The 18319-nt window shown below is 33.6% G+C and overlaps 1 protein-coding gene across 2 annotated transcripts in view; it reads right to left on the reverse strand.

The window, feature by feature from the left end:
* The window catches only part of LOC118680748 (uncharacterized), a 382178-nt gene that overhangs the window by 348926 nt on the left and 14933 nt on the right, over positions 1 to 18319 (reverse strand). The window contains exon 2 of one of the 2 annotated variants that reach the window (XR_011396107.1): positions 2258 to 2434. The exons of the other annotated variant lie outside the window; for it this stretch is intronic. The gene's annotated coding sequence lies outside the window, so the exon portion shown is untranslated. Of the gene's footprint in view, positions 1 to 2257; positions 2435 to 18319 lie in introns of those variants that run through there. 2 annotated transcript variants of the gene reach the window in all.

Genomic DNA, 18319 nt, shown 5'->3' on the forward strand with positions numbered 1-18319 from the left:
GGTCCTTCCGAATCGACCCTTTAATAGCTGCATTTGGATTAGCCTGACATTGCGGGGCATCACCTTTGACATCCTACTTGCTAGATTTTAATTCACTACTTTTTTCTTATTTTGTTTTGTAAACGAAAATATTGGACAATCGTGACTACCGCCGGAAATATTAACTTTCTCACATGCTAATATATACAGTATTATACCTCTGATGTCTTGATGTGAATATATAGTCGAATCTAGAGTTTGTATATCAATTTAGATGGCTTTTGAGAAAACGTTAACATTGGTTACTAGCCGCGTCGGCTGGTAATATTATTGAAATAACTCCGTGGTGAAAATCTAGAACTTGATTTCTCCCGAAATGCATACGCCGTAAGTAGGTAGTTATGTAGGTAGGGTGGATGTCTGAATATACAGCTAGAGCTTTATTACCATCGGGACTATAATCCAGTACAAAATCATCAGTACAAAAAGTTTTAATTGCAGATATTTTCCTTTACAAAGCCTTGCATTCACATAGAAAATTTTCTACCATACAGTCTCTTCTTCTTATTAGCAGCTTTTACATTAGTTGTTGTATGGTATCCCCAGTTTGGTAGCGGGTCTGCCAATATGACAGTAAAATGTTAGCGCTTCTACTAATACAGCTCTTATATTATTCCTTTTGAATTTTAATAGTCGGCATATACGGTCCATATTTGGTTATCTATGTATGCTATATCTATTATTTTGTTACTCCATTAAATATCTACAAGCGGCTAGAGGCATATAAATTCTCTTCGGTGTCTGATTGTAGGGTAGTGCTTGCTCTTGCTAGTTGATCTGTTTCACAAGTGTCAGGAATATCACTGTGTCCGGGAACTCATTGCCGGTTTATCGTCAAATAGGATGTTAGATTCACTAAGAAATCCTAAAAGACTTTAGTGGTTTCAAAGTCGCTTGACTATTTATGTATATATATATAATTGCTGTGATCTCCACTTGTAAGATGCGGTAGTGGTCTACTAGTCGGAATGTGATTCCAATATCTAACATGCATTTCAAATCGTTTTTCGAAAATCATGTAATTCTATAGTAATCTCAACGTGGTGAAAAGTTTAATTTTGTACAAACATTTATTAATATATGCAACTGATTGAACTTATAATTAGTTTAAAATGAAAAATATTTTCAAATATCATAGTTGACATCGGTTAATCGTATTTTTAAGGCTGCTGCTAATTTAAATTATATTGTTGCAATAATAGAAAACCAGACGATGTAATCGAGATCAGCAGAAGGACCAGGAAAGAAGCTTGAACAGGACGGAACCCTAATAAAAGGCTGTTAAACGTGTAAGGGAAAAGCAAATTGATGAAATTTCTGCGCAAAACTCGTTTAGTATATCGTGGTGAAGTTTTACACAAACCTTCAAGAATACAATTGTGTGAAAGTTGCTCTCAAATCGTGAGATAATTCGACTTCATGTCTATAATCTCTGCCGTTTAGACTCTTAGGATATCTATTGGGAGAAAGAATTGATGAAGTCGTAAATTGTCTGTATAATTTGGGAATTAATTTTTAGTAATCCTTGAAGTCGGTTATATTTCAAACACGTTTCTGCAGTGGTTACTCTTGTGACAGAAATTCGCTTTTCTCTTAATAGTAAGCACGCTGGTCTCTTGTTTTAAAGGATATTGATAAAACATAAAGAACTACCTTAAAACCTTTCGGATCCAGCGCCAACTAAACTAACCCGGCATGATTATTCAGCCAAGTGTCTTAGACTTGTATACTTGCCAGTAGCGTTGGATGCTTCTCTTTGCTTTACTATTTAATAATGTTGATGTAGTTTATAATCTCTACTTATTAAAAGTAACCCGAGTAGTTTGGTTTGTTTATAGTGGCAATTTTTGAACACCAAGCAGCTGGTACAATAGAGTTATTGAATATTGCGCCGAGGAGATGGTAGGTTTAGTGAGAAAGCGAAAAAGATTGAAATATTTTCCCTAGACATAGTTGGGGTATATGAGAAACGGTTGTAAATCGGCAGAGGTTCTTGAAACAAAATAAAATCTTTTACTTACATGTCACTTCCAAAAATTCTTTTAAAATACATACTCCTTTATATAAGTGAAAACAAACTGCAATATTCGAAGGAATATCCTATTTATGATTAAATTTCGTGAAAAATTGTATTTTCGTGTTTTGTATTTAAGTATAAAATATTAATTTATATAGTAATAAGTACGTTTGTTTATTACATTTTCTGGTTAGCCTTTCCACATCGGCCGCATATTAACGCTGCAGTAAACTTGGAATGTGTGATGTCGCGCGTTCCTCGTTATATTTCGGATACACCTTTTATTTGGTTCGCTTCACCCCAGTAACAGTCACTTCAAATTGTTTGTTAAACTCATATGAAGTTGGGTAGTAAGAGTTATTTTCCTCTTCCAATTCGCTAAAAAATGGTAAATAGATAAAAGAAATAAAAAGAAGTTAGATCTAGTAATATGACATATTTGCATTTTTTAGATCAGCTGAATACTAAAATATAGTACTTTACATTTTAATACCGTTTATTCCGTTATGGTGAGTTCTAAGTTTGAACCGTGATGGTGAGTTCTAAGGAATCTTGTGTAGTCGCAGGTTCAGTAATTGTGGCAGCTCGATAAATTACAACAACAACCAACAAGTAAGGACAGCTAAATTCAGATATAACCCAACATTTTATACTCTTGCAATTTGTGATATATATTTAGAATTTGACAAGATTTGTATTGAAACATGTTACGTAAGAATTAAACAATAAAATTTTGCACTTAATAGGTCAACCGATTTTATAAGTTTTTGACCTTATACTACAGTATATCGATTATTAAACTATTGCTTAATTTTACTAAAATATCTTACACATTGACTGATATATACGCTAAAAAGCTAACACGAAGTCTGAAATTCTTTCATTTGGTAGTTTTGATCCCGATCAATTTATATGGGGACTTGATAACTTATTCTGTGATTTCGACCATTTTTTGACGTGTTATAATTTAAAATTTTGTTATAAGGAAAGTAGTCGTGGTTGTATTTCGTTATGATGATTTTCACCAAATTGATTGCGTAGTTTCTGAGATATCGGATTTCACCATCGTCCGTTTCATAACGGCTACTATGAACCATGTTGGTTGTTAAATTTAATGCCTTTGTTCTCTCTGACCTATTAAATGGGTTTATATCTTCATTAACATTTGCGCGCATGGCGAAACCAGTCATTTTCTACAATACGAAACTCCAAATTATGCCAAGAACTACTTGTACAATACGTTTGTCGCTTGTACGGAGAGACGGACAAAACAGACAGTCACCTGGATTTCAACTAAAATAATATAATATATATATATTATATTTGTGAATTTTTGCACGTTGCTCTTTCCGGTACATATAATACTTGTAGGACTATATATATGAAATACATGTATTTACCTAGGAATGAGCTGGAGTTTGACTGATATTAATAATTTTTACACTTTAATGCTTACAAGCATAGTACTTTTACTTTCCTACTTCAGAATTGTAGCAATGCGTTAACTAATGGATTTGAAATATTACGGATTTAATCTTTAATCATCATCACTCAAAAAAGAGATTTGACTATTAATGTCTTTTATCTAACTTAAACTTAAGCAAAAACATTTAATCCTATTGAATTGTTGGTAAAATGTATATGAGGTACATTTTGTTGTAAAATGTTGTAAGAGCTCTAGCTACCATGCTATTATTGATCAGTTAACGGGTAATTAATTTATTAATTTAAGGTTTACTGCCAAATATTAAAACTCATTACAAATATTATCACAAATTTTCTTGCACATATACGTAATTATGTTTAATATTTTAAAATTTGTAATTATGTGCCGTTTCACATATACATGTACACAGTCAGGCACGTTTGCCCATGATTCAAACTCACGCATGGCGATTAGCTCTTATGAAGCAATATTACGTGATCATTTCCCTGAGCAATTCATTTACATACTTCCCGACTGTGTAGACGCGGAAATGCTACAAATAACCAAACTACAGCTATAACGAGAATAATAATAGAGAAGAAGAAGAGCAATTCAGAGCAGTGCTTACGAAGAAGCAATGGCACTGACAATGGCCACAGACATTAAAATATTTCCTTAAAAGTTAAACGTAGTTAAAGTTACACAGAATATTGCAGTGAGGCTTAGTAATATGGAAACTAAGCATTCCATTTCCTAAGATTTACAAGGTACTTGTATGAATGCTCAATACATTCGATGCGTAATTTAATTACACAAAACTTTTATGATTTATGCATGGATGTGTTTCTCCAGAGCAAAACCTGAGAATTTGGGTTGCGTTTGTAAAAAATATAGGTAAACTTGGGAAAGCACAAACACCCTAATGTAGTATTTACGAGTACATGCAACTATTTTTTTTTTTTGGTTTTGCTTCTGATAGATGCATGAAAATGCATTGCTCGACTAATTGACACCGATTATCGTACTCACTGGAATTTCGTTATCAAAATCGATTTGAAAAGATCCACAAAAACAAAAGAAAAAAATTCGAAATTTCGTGAAGATATTTTGAGAATAAAAAAGGTTTTCCATGAAAGCACTTGATATTGATCGTTTAATTTATTTATATCCACCATTGGTCTGATCTGATATCGGCGGTGATACCGTAATTGAGCAGCTTCTTGGAGAGAAAAGGAAGTGTACTAAATTTGGGTTTGCTTCCCCAAATGCTGAGAAACTTTTTTGTGTGCATACAAACAGACGGACATGAGTAATTTGGCTCAGGTGGTCACTCTGATCATATAACATATTAATTCAATAGATTCTCCGACGTTTCTTTCTGTTTGCAAACTTCATGGCAAACTCAGTCTACTTTTTTCATGGTGTAAAATCCCCAACTTTAACAAAATTCTCAACAAATGAAAAAATAATTTCAGTTTTCAGATAACAAAACTTATGTGTCTGTATGTTTGTTTGTATATAATATCAATAGGCATTTCAGTTATACTCGTATGAGATTCTGCATAAATCAAGAAAGGACGCACTAAGACTGAAAATGGCGCTTTCTGGCAGGAAGCAAATTTCATAAAATTTATTGAATTATGGTTTACAACTAGAAGCCAGTCAAAATATAACATATATTCGCATACATACATACATATATAGACAGTAACTAGACAGAAATTTTCATATTTTAATATTTTTTTCTGCGCCGTTGCTCATTGACCTCACACCTCAAAGCTCGAAGGCAAACCTTCAGCCAATGTCAACAAAAATATATAGGTATTTCATATTTGGCTGAATTTTGCTTAAATATTTTATATAGCTTTGTTTTTTATGTGTATTCCTTGATGTGCCGTTATAGCATATCGGCTTGTTTTTTATTATTTGCTGTATATTTCATAAGCATTTTTTTATGTTGGAACTCACTTTCACAATTTCATTTCTTGTTATTGCTTTTCTTGATAAGTGCGCTTCATGTGATGGTTGAAACTAACGCTTGTCGGCTTATGTAATAGCTGCCTTTGGTTTTGTCCCACACTGTTATAAGTACGTATAAGCTCCCAGGGTTTTGAAAAAATTTTAAAAATTTAGATTTCATCATGCGGTCTGAATAGGCGTTGCTGCTTCGATGCTTTGTCTTCATGGTGTTAGAGTTAGTTAGTGAGTTGCACAGTATCAGCCTAATTGCAGGCCTGCATATACGTACAATATAAAAATAGACGATAGTCACTCATACGCAACGGCAACCTGCATGTAAACGCAACTACGGCCAACAAAATAGTTACTCGAACTTAATACCATTTGTAAAGGGCGACAAGAGACTTTACACTAGCAATAAGAATAGCAGCTTTGAAAAAAACAACAACAATCAAAGTACGGTGTTTTCGCTAATTACGCTTATTCGCATTGTGGTGTCGACTAGGGTGACAAAAACGGAAGGGAATCAGGTCAGCTGCCACGAAAAATGTCTGTGGAACAATATTTTTGCTTAGCATAGATTATTTAAGATTTATGTTGGTAATATTCTTTGTTTTTGCTTTTGATATGTAACAATGGCAGCATAGTCTTCCATTCTTCTTAAGCTTAAGGTGGGTATAACATTTATTATTATATTTATGTATTATGTAAGTTAACAATAGTTAACTAAGTCAGTCTCTTGAACTGCCAAAATTGCAACCTATGCAGTCTGGATTTCTGAATGAACGACAGCCGCAATTCAACACCTTGCAGTAGCCACCGGCCGAGTGACCGGCGGATGTAACGCAATGCCTTACACAAGCTTAGGCGTCAGCAGAAATTTAGGAAAGCAGCGTCAATGGGAGTAGCGGCGATAGTAATAGTAGGTTATAAATAAGAGGAATGAAATTTTAATAAAACAGTTTTAAGAACGGAACTCAACTTGTATTTATTTAAAATAACATAATTCCGTGGTAGTCGACAACACCGTCGCTATCGCATAATAGGAAATATTATTTAAATAGTTAGTGGGTAGTCGACAACACCGACGCTACCAATCACAACGCACATAAATATTCAAACTACTTATAGTAAAAGTAGTGATAATAAATAAATTACTATTATTTAAATAGTTCGTGGTAGTCGACAACACCGTCGCTACCGAATAAAGGAACAGTCTAAATATAATAAAAATATAACTTGTATAACGTTTGCACTTGTACTAGGTATTTACCATATATATAAATATATATATCTAAATCATATATATTATACAATAAAATGTCACTTTCATACTTTAATGCTTAGGAGCAGACTACGTTTAGTTATGTTAAGCTGTATTTCAGTTGTCAGGCAATTCACTTATGTGGGTATGAGAGCGTAATAATAGTGTAAAATTTCTGCATGGGAATTGTCAAATGCAGCTTTTTTGACTGCTACAGCTTAATTTCGTACTTTAGATGACATACATTACTTATTACATATTTTAGTTCAGGTTTATTGCAAATAAAGTTATTGTAGTTTATTGTGACCTATAAATCTACACGAATGGTTGCAGTAAGGTTTCCCGTTTACTTAATGTAGAAACTTAACTTTTGTTGTACATATGTGGTGATATTTTCCGACAATTGAAACGACTGTATATAGTATGAGATTAGTCGCCTTTACGGACATTTTATTGAAATATAATTATTACTTTTTATTTTTTTGAATTTTGAACACATGCTTATCTTTAGAAATATATTTTTATTTATATATAATTTATTTTACTTTTTACATATTCACGATCCTATCTTTTAAGTTGGATTAAACTGGACACAGTGTGCTAAATTATACTGAAATCAGTTAGTAGTTTAGCCGAGAAAAAATGTGACACATAATTTATATACAAATATACATATGTATATACATATAATATTTGACTGTAGCCAACCGCCATTAAAATATTTCACCTAAGAATAACCGAGTTATGTTTGATGTACGAATTTGGGGATGGTTGAATTGTGGATGAAGATAGTTGAGATCCAGTAGGGTTCGACGTATATGCCTCAAGCTGTTCGTTAAAATTAATAATCTCAAATTGACTAAAATTTCAATGCGTTGTCGTATTAGAAGCTTTGTAAAGCATCAACATACTGTTGTAATCATTGCATAACTACGTACGAGTATATATCAGGACTCATACAAAATTGTAAACGCCTGCATGTGGATTAGCCTATCTCAAACTTTAGTGATCGCCTGACAGAGCAATATACTATGTATAACATATATAAATTGCCGATTGTGCAGATACGGTAACATGCCACCAAATTACAATAATAACCGTAATAGCACCAACAACAAGAAGAGCTGTAAATAGCGTCAATACAGAAACAGGGAGAATAACGCACGGGCCATTAAATTTGAAATGTGGCGGCAGTGGCTTGCTAGTGCTTATGACTAACTGGCATTGTTAACTGCCTGTCAGCCGCAGGTAGTCGCAGTAGCGGAAATTCCAGACCACCAGCAGTTGTTGGTTATTGGAAACATTATCTACATGAATAAACGCATGTATATTTATGTAACACCATAGTTTTGACACAATGCATATAACAAAATGAGTAAAAAGTTACACAAAAAGTACTTTCGAGTATCTATAAGCTAGTAATATCGTTAGTATTATTTAAAAAAGTTGTAGGAGCTTGCGGCTTGCTCCTCACTGATTGGAATCCCCTTGCATATTCATATAATTTCTCATCGCAGTTCTCTGTGTACCTGAGCCTTGGTTCAAAGTCATTAAATGCCATTTCCTATAGCTCATACTGTATTCAGAAAAGCCTACAGAATCTCAGCTAGTCGAATTCCTAAGTTCATTGCCTGAGCTATGCGACTATACCGCAGCCCTTATTCTTTTTAAACTAAAAAATCAAGAAACAAGAAAAATATTAACCTCGGCTACCTTAGACAACAACCCGTGCCAAATTTCATGAAAATAGGTCGTCAAATCCAAGCCATTTCCATGCAAGCACTTGATTCCGATTCAATTTGTATGGCAGCTGTATGCTATACTGATCCGATCTAAACGATTTCTTCGGAGACTGAAACATTGCCATATGCAACAACCCATGCCAAATTTGGGTTACTTTTCAGCACTGGGCTTAAAAGTGTTCTTCATTCATATATTCAATTAAGGAAATCTGTGACTCAACAAGCTCGAAATTGTCAACTCCTCCAATTGTTATATATTCCCACATAATCATTATTCCAACGTCATGTTTCATCGTTGGAAACAAACCTTCTTTATAGCCAATTTTCTGATCGCTTATCCCAAAAATACAGATTTGATTTCGCTGAAAACAAAATATTTTTCCAGAACTCTGGTGCCTTATTAAAGTTTTCATTTGCGAAAACAATGCCTTTCTATCTTTGATCAAAGACATGTCGGAAGAATCAGCATTATTAAAAATTCCAAAATTATTTTAGAAACTCTACGCGCTTCTCTATGTTTTAGCTTGGGTAAATGGGCAGAACTTCTTTTGAAAGTGATGATTCCTGTTTGCTCAAATTTGGTTATGACTGTTTGGACTGATGTTCATACCATTTTATGTTAACGAAACCTAGTTTCAGGAACAGAAAAATTCTCTTTGAAAATACTCTTTCCTGTGACCTCAACTCCACGCTCTTATTGCACATAAGGTTCAAGGCTTTAGGTACAACTAAAGTGTCTTGAGAGAATCAAAAAAAAAAAAAAGTACATATGTTGAGGATTGCTTCTCTCTATTGCTAACATGATGATTATCAGACATAATTTTTTTTTAGTTTTTGGCCCGTTCACTGAGTTAATATTTCTTTGCAGTGGAATTCCTCGTGTTCATATGTGCTCAGGTTTATTAGTCTTCTATATAATATTCATTATTGTGTTAAATCAAAAGCGTTCTCCGAAGCCGCACTTATTACTCAGGTGTTGTCTTAACAATTAACTTTGATTTGCGCACAAGTTTTGGCGTGAAGTCTCGCAATTATATTTTCTTGTATTCAACGCCACTAAAGTCGTGGAAAACTCATCAGTGTATATTAAACAAATGAAAGATTTCCATAGCTTCAGTGCTATCGTCATCTGTTCTGGTGCAGTGCTGCTACTTAAACGAGAATGTAGAGAATAAATCGCTCCATTTCGCTAAAGCCAGTGCTGATTACTGGTACTCGGTTGGTCTCTAAATCTCTACTTTCCTTCTGCGTCCTTGCTGCGTATACAACAAAACTCACAACACAATGTCTCGATTACACGTAGATATATGAGCAAACTCGCATTTATTAATGTTTTCATCCATTGGCTATTGGCCTTGTTAATATTGACTCTTATGTTCTTCGTTTAATTGAAATACGATTAGCGGTGTAATTGACCTCCGGACAATTGTTTGCCACTGCTGCGCTCAATACGGATATAAATAGGTGTGTGTGTATTAAGCGCAATCAAGTGTCAGCTGGTAATTGTAAATTCAATTGACACACCCTCTCTTCTATTCATAGCATGAATGATAATTTATAACTTCTCGAATTATTTATAGCTGTCATGGAATAATATTTGGCTTGCCTGGCAATAAGTGTTGGCAATAATTTTAATGAAATTGTTAGTCGAACACCGTAGATCAATGGCAAGAAATAACAAATGACAGCTTCTAAATGAAAATTAAATGCTTCTGAGCAATGTTAATTAACGCGAAGAGTGTTTCGGGCTTATGTCTTCAGGCTACTGTTGCTATGGCAAACAAATTTGGCAAGAGACACGTACTTTTGTTGTTACGTTGGATATGTGCTTTCGAAAATTCCTTCCAGTGTAATTAACGGACACGCGTGTGGTTAATAACAATTTGACTAACTTTGTTTAAGTTGTCGCATAGCATTGGGCAGAGGAATGATTGGCATATATGGTAAACCATTTAATTAGATTATTTATTAATATATGCACTTTAAGATGTTAATTGACCGATTGATCATGATTGATAGGAATTTCGGACATATTAGGTTAATCTCGCTTTAGCCAACCACACAAACATATGTACTAGAACTTGTGTGCAAACGATCCGCAACTGAGCTGTTGAAACTGTGTCGAAGGTTAAAAAAGTTAACTCAGTGGGACAGAGGTGACCTGTAGAGTAGCGACGTCTATTAAAATGAAAAGAACCCAGAGAAATGCTGTTGCGAAAGAGGCAGTCATAAGTGGCTGCAAGGAAGTGTGGAAGCGTGTGCTCCTAAGAATATGCTAAGAAAAATTTGAGTGGTGCAATGTACACAGCACACAAACATTGATGAGGACCAGCAGTTATACGTTGCGACAATTATGGTTTTAAACCAAGTATTTAATATCGTCACATAGTCTGAGTTGCTGGCGCTTGCAGTTGTCGTCTGACTGCTCCAGCGGCTGCCCACTGAAATGTCTTTATTTTTTCTTTGCTTTGGCAGCATTCTCACTATTTGACCTCAAATTGCAAACTGTTTGCTTTTTGGTTCGGTTCTCGTCAATTATGTGCATATTCATGCTTGTCTTTATGTATTTATTTATGTATGTCGCTTCGAATAATTTTTTTGTTCGTTTTCGTTTTTCAGCTCTGTCCGCAATGGTGTGCAAATGCCTGAAATACTTGAAATAACTGTGAATTACATCTAAGCGCCTTTGAAATTCAATGTGTTTATCATTCTGCAGAATATTTCGAAGACAACACTTTGATGTTCTTTCTCGCTCTATTTCTGTTTCCATCAATGCCTTTAAAGCTCCCATCTATATGCATTTGATATGAATGTTAATACGATTGAAGTTTACATACATGTATGGACCAATGGAAATTGGTTTTGCAAAATATAAAATTAAATTTTCGAAATCGTAAGCACAAAGTTTTGAGGAAGTAAGGAATTCAATTATGAAATGTGGAAATGGAAAAGTTTTTCCATATATGGGAAATCAAATAAGAATTTAAATAAACTTAAATGCCTGCCTTTTCAAACTGACACTTCAGTGCTAAGCATTATTTACCCATACCTTCTTTTTCACCTTTCAACTTAGCTTTCATTTAGTTTAGTGTTTAATTAACTATATAATTGATTACTTTTTTGTTGTCCTCTATGTCTGAACTCCTTATACACTTATAACAATTGTTCATAAATTTCTATTGCTTTTAAAACTTTCAAAACAAAAGATCTAATCACTGCGCGATATTAAATTCACTCACCGTTCTTATCACTTAAGTTATTTCCAGCGAGTGATAGTTGCACTTTGGGTGACTTTGGCTATTCTTAATTGTATGTACGAGTATGCTTTTTTAATAATATGGTAAATAATAAGAGGATCTCAATGTAGCCTTAGTTTAATTCTTGACTCAACTCAGATAACTAAGACATTTTGTAGAGTCATAGAGATTCTATCTTTTCTTCGCTTCCTTTAGAAGAAGCATATTTATCTGTCACCTTACATTTGCTTTCGACTGCTTGTTCTAGTGTTTTAATTGAAAAATAATTTCGAATGTTTGCTTTTTTAGCCGCTAGTTACATAGTTTTTCGCTTGCTGCACATTTGAAGTGTTTAAAGAATTGCAATCTGAGTGGCAAAATTTGCTCATCTTGTTATGCTTTCATATACATATTAGTTATATAATCATTTATCAGGAAAATTTATCTACCCATTCAAAAATTTACTGATAGTCGAATTGCAAATGCAAGATATAATTGGTTGACGCATCCTTAAGCGCAGATGGGCGAATTAGAAGGGAAAGCAAAGACGAGTAATAAAAAATTGAAACTAAAATGAAATTAATGTTGCAAATCGGTGGCATTCTAGTTGTGTAGAAGGTCATTCTAGTTTTGTTGTTCACTGTTAAAGATAAATTATTTGGCAAGAATTGAACAGAAAAAATGCGAATTCATTTCTCTTCAAATAATATTTCCGAACTGCGTTTATTGGGTCGAATCTGATGAACTTTTATAAAAAAATTTTCTCATTTAGGGAGCAATTAAAGAGTGCATTGGGTTTCAGCTTTAGTAATATTTTGTTCCTGGGTTTCCGAAAATAATGTTAAGAGAAGGTAGCATTCAAAGTGTAGATATATTTATTAAGCTACAAACTTTCATATATCAAATTATCTATATATATATTCTATGTTATTTAATGCATATAGAGACATATATTTCAAAGGCATATTATTCGAAGTTTATTTAGATTCCATCAAGAGTTATATCCATCTTATAGTTATATTATATCTTGCATTTTACATTCTTCCTTTCGTTGTATATTCTTTTCCAAATTCAAAGTAAAAATGTTTGTGTTTTTTAGAAATAAAGCCAAAAACCGTTAAACGGACCAAGTGCTCTTATCACAACAATATCAACATTGACGCTTAACATTCAAATGATTTGTATAAATTAATAAAATTCAAACGAAAATAAAATAAATAAACAAAGTCTAGTTTTGAGGCTTGATTAGCGTGGAAGTAAATATACTATAAACAAGTAAGGAAGGGCTAAGTTCGGATGTAACCGAACATTTTATACTCTCGCAAAGTCAAATAGTATACTCGTTTGAGATTTCTTTGTGGATTGGCTGATATTTTCGGTAGAAGGTCAACTATAGGCACTGGGGTCCACATATTTAGTACTTAGGGGCTTAAACAGTTTTGGTTCGATTTAGACAATTTTTGGCCACAAGGTGGCATACTTTAATCGCATTATTCACGCAAAGTTTTATCCCGATACAGTCATTGTTGCCTGATTTGCATAGTGGAAAGTGAAATAATCAGATGGAATTTAAAATGGTGTTATATGGAAAGTAGGCGTGGTTGTAGTCCGATTTCGCCCATTTTTGCCCTGTGACATAGAAACATGAAAAGAATGCACCGAATTTGGTTGATATCGGTTAAGCAGATCTCAAGATATGGGTTTTCACCTAAAAGTGGGCTGTGCCACGCCCACTGTCTAATTTTGAACGCGGCTCCTATAAAGTCATCTCATACCATCCCAGAGATAAAATTTAATGACTCTGGCGTGTTTAGTGCCTGATTTATCGCGCTTTTAGTAGTTTTTAACAGTACCGTTATATGGGGAGTGGGCGGAGTTGCCACCCGATTTCAACTATTTTCACACCGTCAATAGAAGTGCTAAAAATATTTGCTTCCAGTGAATTTTGTTATTATAGCATTAGCGGTTTAGGAGATATGCACATTAAACATATTAGAGGCGGGACCACGCCCACTTTTAAAAAAAAAAAATTAACTGCAGATGCCCCTCCCTAATGTGATCCTGCGTACCAAATAACAGTCTTGTATCTTATTGCGGAGCTTAGTTATGGCAAGTTATTTGTTTTTGATTAATGGCGTTTTGTGGGCGTGGCAGTGGTCCAATTACGCCCATCTGCAATATCAACCGTCTCACGGTACCATGAAACATGTCTACCAAGTTTCATAAAGATATCTCAATTTTTACTCAAGTTAGAGCTTGCACGGACGGACGGACAGACGGACAGACGGACGGACAGACGGACGGACGGACAGACAGTCACCCGGATTTCAACTCGTCTCTTCATCCTGATCATTTATATATATATAACCCTATATCTAACTCGATTAGTTTTAGGTGATACAAACAACCGTTAGGTGAACAAAACTATTATACTCTGTAGCAACAGGTTGCGAGAGTATAAAAATGCATTACTCCTTTTAAACATTTTAAATTTTTTCATGACGAAAGAGCACAAAAAAATGTCCACTCGAAATTTCTATTATTGAGCTTAAAAAAAATTATCGATTCGTTATAATTAATAGAAAACCTTGATTTAAAATTTTTTTACAGAATCGATAAATAAATACCTACCGATATATCCAAAACTGAGAGACTAGTTCGTGTATATACAGATGGACAGAAAGACGGACATGGCTAAATCGACTCAGCTCGTCATGCTGATCATTTATATATGGTATACATTTTATAGGATGTATGACATTTTCTTTGGGTGTTGCAAACATCGTGGCAAACTTAGTATAACCGTTTCAGAGTATAAACATATTGAGATAAGAATGCGTAGCTTTAACAGCCCGTGCATAGAGCCAAATAAATGCAACATTTTTGTGGGAAAAAAAATGATCTAAGTTGACCAAAAGACGGCCATCCACGCCCACATTAATTATATATTTTATATGTACGCTTTTTATGTGCACACATAAGCACTTAATATTACACTTAAATACTTAATCATGTACACATATATTTGTATGCATATCCAGCGACTCTAACTTCATGTGACTTTTTCCAAGATATTTGCTGTTCAATTATTTGCTATCATTAGTGTCAATTACTTCCGGCCTCGTGAGTATAATTACATGGCAAGTACCTACCTAATGACAATACTGCGATAGACTTTCAGTAGATTTATAAGTATGTAATGCAAATTTCACGACAGCTTCAATATTAAGTATATAAGCAAATATGATGTTCTATTGTATGAGTTATATGTATGTACGTACATACAAATACATTTTATAGACGAATAAAGAATTTCTGCGAAGATGGTGATACTACAACTATAATAACTGCACGAGTTTGTTGCAACTCACTTTTTTTGTATGGTACCTTTCTCATCTAGTTATTTAGCTGATATTTATTTTAAATGGCAGCAAGCCATATGAAAAATGTCTTCGACAGATTTAGTTCCTTAAATTTTATTGGATTATAATTTTTAAAACAAGTCTGTCCTGAAAAAAATGTTTTAGATATATTTAAGAATGAAAAATATAAGCTGAGCCAACCAAATGTTTTTTATTTTCTATTTTCTTAGTATAATTATAATGTTGATTGTAAATTTTTACGATAACACCAATGCACGAATCCTCTGAGTTGTTACTTTTATGCCTACTTAGTGGTATTTCATCACTTTTAAAGCACACTTATATACTTGAAGATGTATTTTTTGTAAGTATATGTATTCTTTTATTCGTTGCTTTTTGGTGCGTTATGGCAGTGATTCCACGAGCCGACGTAAATATGAACGACAAGAGCAATAAGAATTGTGGAAAATGACAAAATTATGTGTAAACAAGCAACCAGAAATCGACAATCAGCAAATAATCGTAAATACAGAGCTGGTAACTGTATATACTCTAAGATGTATGTCAGTGTTCATTTCGCTTTCAATTACCGGTCGTTGACTTGTACTTCTGAAAAAAATGTCTTCAAGAGCCAATGCCTGTGAGGGTGTGTGTGTGCTTGGGCTTGTACACGTGTATTTTTTTGTCTGTTTCACATTTGATCTCGTTGCCATTTGTTTGGTCGTTGCTGCAATAGTCTGCCATATGGACTCTTTTGACATTCTTGTTAAGGGTGTTATTTTAGACATGATAAATGGCCACGGCTCTACAGCAGTCCCCATTCACCGTAAGTTATGGCACGATAGATTTTGTAAGCCTATAAAATGTTCCATAAAGTGGTTGGGCATAGCTCCAAATGTTGTGCGCTGCAATAACATCGCATTATCCATTGTTACCGGAATTAGAAAATACCAAATTGAATATAAATCAAGTAACAGTTGTCAAAAAGACAAACTCCTAAGAGAGTATTGCCACCCTGAAAACCACGAGACTAAAAAAACACCCATTAAGTATCGTATACTTCCCCAATTACATTTATACAACAAGTATATATCTACACCCACAATATATTTATATGCGTACCTAAATACATCAGTCACATCAATATTGCTGAGTTCGCTAGGTCTCAGAATGTTGCTAATACGCCATGCGTGTACACAACATTCCTTTTGCATGTAGAAAAGTTTGTACTTTTTATTTCCCATCGGTTTAACAAACGATATAATTTATTTAAATCTATGCAACTTACAGTAATTACGTTGCATTTTTTTTTGAATGAGATCATAGAAGGAGTAATGATGAATTTAATTGTCCATTTAATAAATACCCAAATAACAAAATGTCCTTAGTCTGGGCCTACTGAAGAATATAATAAGCTTAAGCGAAATCAGTTGCGGTCCGATGGAATCTACGATCTTCTCTTAAAATCAAACCTTAAATAGTTTGCCAAGAAAATGTAACTGTAAAAACCTGGAGAGTAAAAGTTTTTCTTCGTCAGTAAATTTTAAAATTTTATTTTATGTTCTGAATGACGAAAAAGAAAATTAAATTCGATAAAATAAAGTAGAAAAGTGAAAATTCACTGATATGTACGAAATCACCCAGAGTATTTTCAAACATTGCCACTCTCAGCAAAGCTGTTATCGCACGATAGCCAAAGCTCTGTTACACACATTTTATACGCATACCAACACAAGCAGCGATTTAACAATATTTCATAGACAAATGTGTAAGCAAAAATGAATTGTTAAATTTGTATCATGTAAAATTATGACATAACAAAGTTATTTACAAAGACAAACGCACATACACCAGTGAGCTTTCATTAGACAGGCGTTAAAAAGCATTTCGTTGCTGACTTGAGAGACCGTGCGGTACATTGCTTTTTAACTGTAACTTTATCAGCCGCAAAATATTTACTGTGCGATTATGAAGTTACAAGGTTTTAAATATTTCATGTGTACAATTGACGATAGGACTAAAAGTATTTAGCAGCAAAATTACTTTTTGATAGTGGGCGTAGTGTACATATTCCTTTCTGACTATAACTTTTTCTACCGCATAATATTTTAAGTTTTGGTGAAGATCAGAATCTAATACGGAACTTAATACGGAATATTGAACATTGTTTATCATCCTAATATACAAGTACTTGTATAAAGAGTATATATAATTGCATATAAATGAAATCAGTACTTGCTTTGTAAACTAGCCAGATCTTTGGTTAATCTACAGCAGAAAGAAATAATTAAAATACATTTAGTATTTAATTAAAGATTTATAACAAAACTGGCTAATCTTAATTAGGTGTTACAACCACCAATGACGATACTTGTATGCTACATTTCTTATAATTTCTCTAAAAATAATCTAAAAATTTCAGTTAACGAATTTAAATTAATCTATTAAAATTTATGTTCTTATGTAATGTACTCTTCTTGGCATATCTACATACTATTGGCTAGTCAATCTAAATAAATTTTGCACAGCTAGCAGCTTGCCTCAAGTGGATAAGACTGCCGTATGTAATAGAAAAGTACAACTGTATACAAAAATATTATCTTATATATATTTACGCAGCAAAAATTATTTCATATCCGGTATTTGTGAAATTCTGTTTAATTTGTGTGTGTATGTTCGTTGACATAGATTAGAAAATCTGATCAAAGCGCCATTTTTCCCTGATTTTCACTTTCACTAACTTCTCTAAAGCCATTACGGGATTAACTTTGCACATAGTAGAGATAAACTTTTACCATTCTACTACAACCAACACTCACACATTGTACATTTATATACTTGTTAATATCAGTAACACACTTTGGGTAATGCTCGAATTTGTCAATGCTTAGGGATCTCTACTGACAGCATACTACTCTGCCTGATCCCCTACGAACATGCTCAATATTCGTATCTCTTCGGCAGAGTTGTCATTCAAGTTATATGTGAAACATTTTTCTCTTTGTTGCTGAAAGTTAGTGATTTTCGGCGTCAACATTTTCGATTTGGCCTCAATAATTATGACATTTTGTGTTTTATTCTTATGTTTTTTCGAATTCCAAACAAATATTATCTGATTTCATGTCACCTACTACATTTTTTATCGGTTTCAATTCTGATTCTGACAACTATCAGATTGTTTTTACCCGTGCTACTAAAATTAAATTAAATTTCTTTATTCTGTTAGGTTCAAGGCGCCCAGTGAACTGTGTCAATTTAACTTTGAATTTTGTTA

The sequence above is a fragment of the Bactrocera oleae genome, chromosome 4 (assembly GCF_042242935.1).
Source record: "Bactrocera oleae isolate idBacOlea1 chromosome 4, idBacOlea1, whole genome shotgun sequence".
NCBI classification, from domain to species: domain Eukaryota; kingdom Metazoa; phylum Arthropoda; class Insecta; order Diptera; family Tephritidae; genus Bactrocera; species Bactrocera oleae.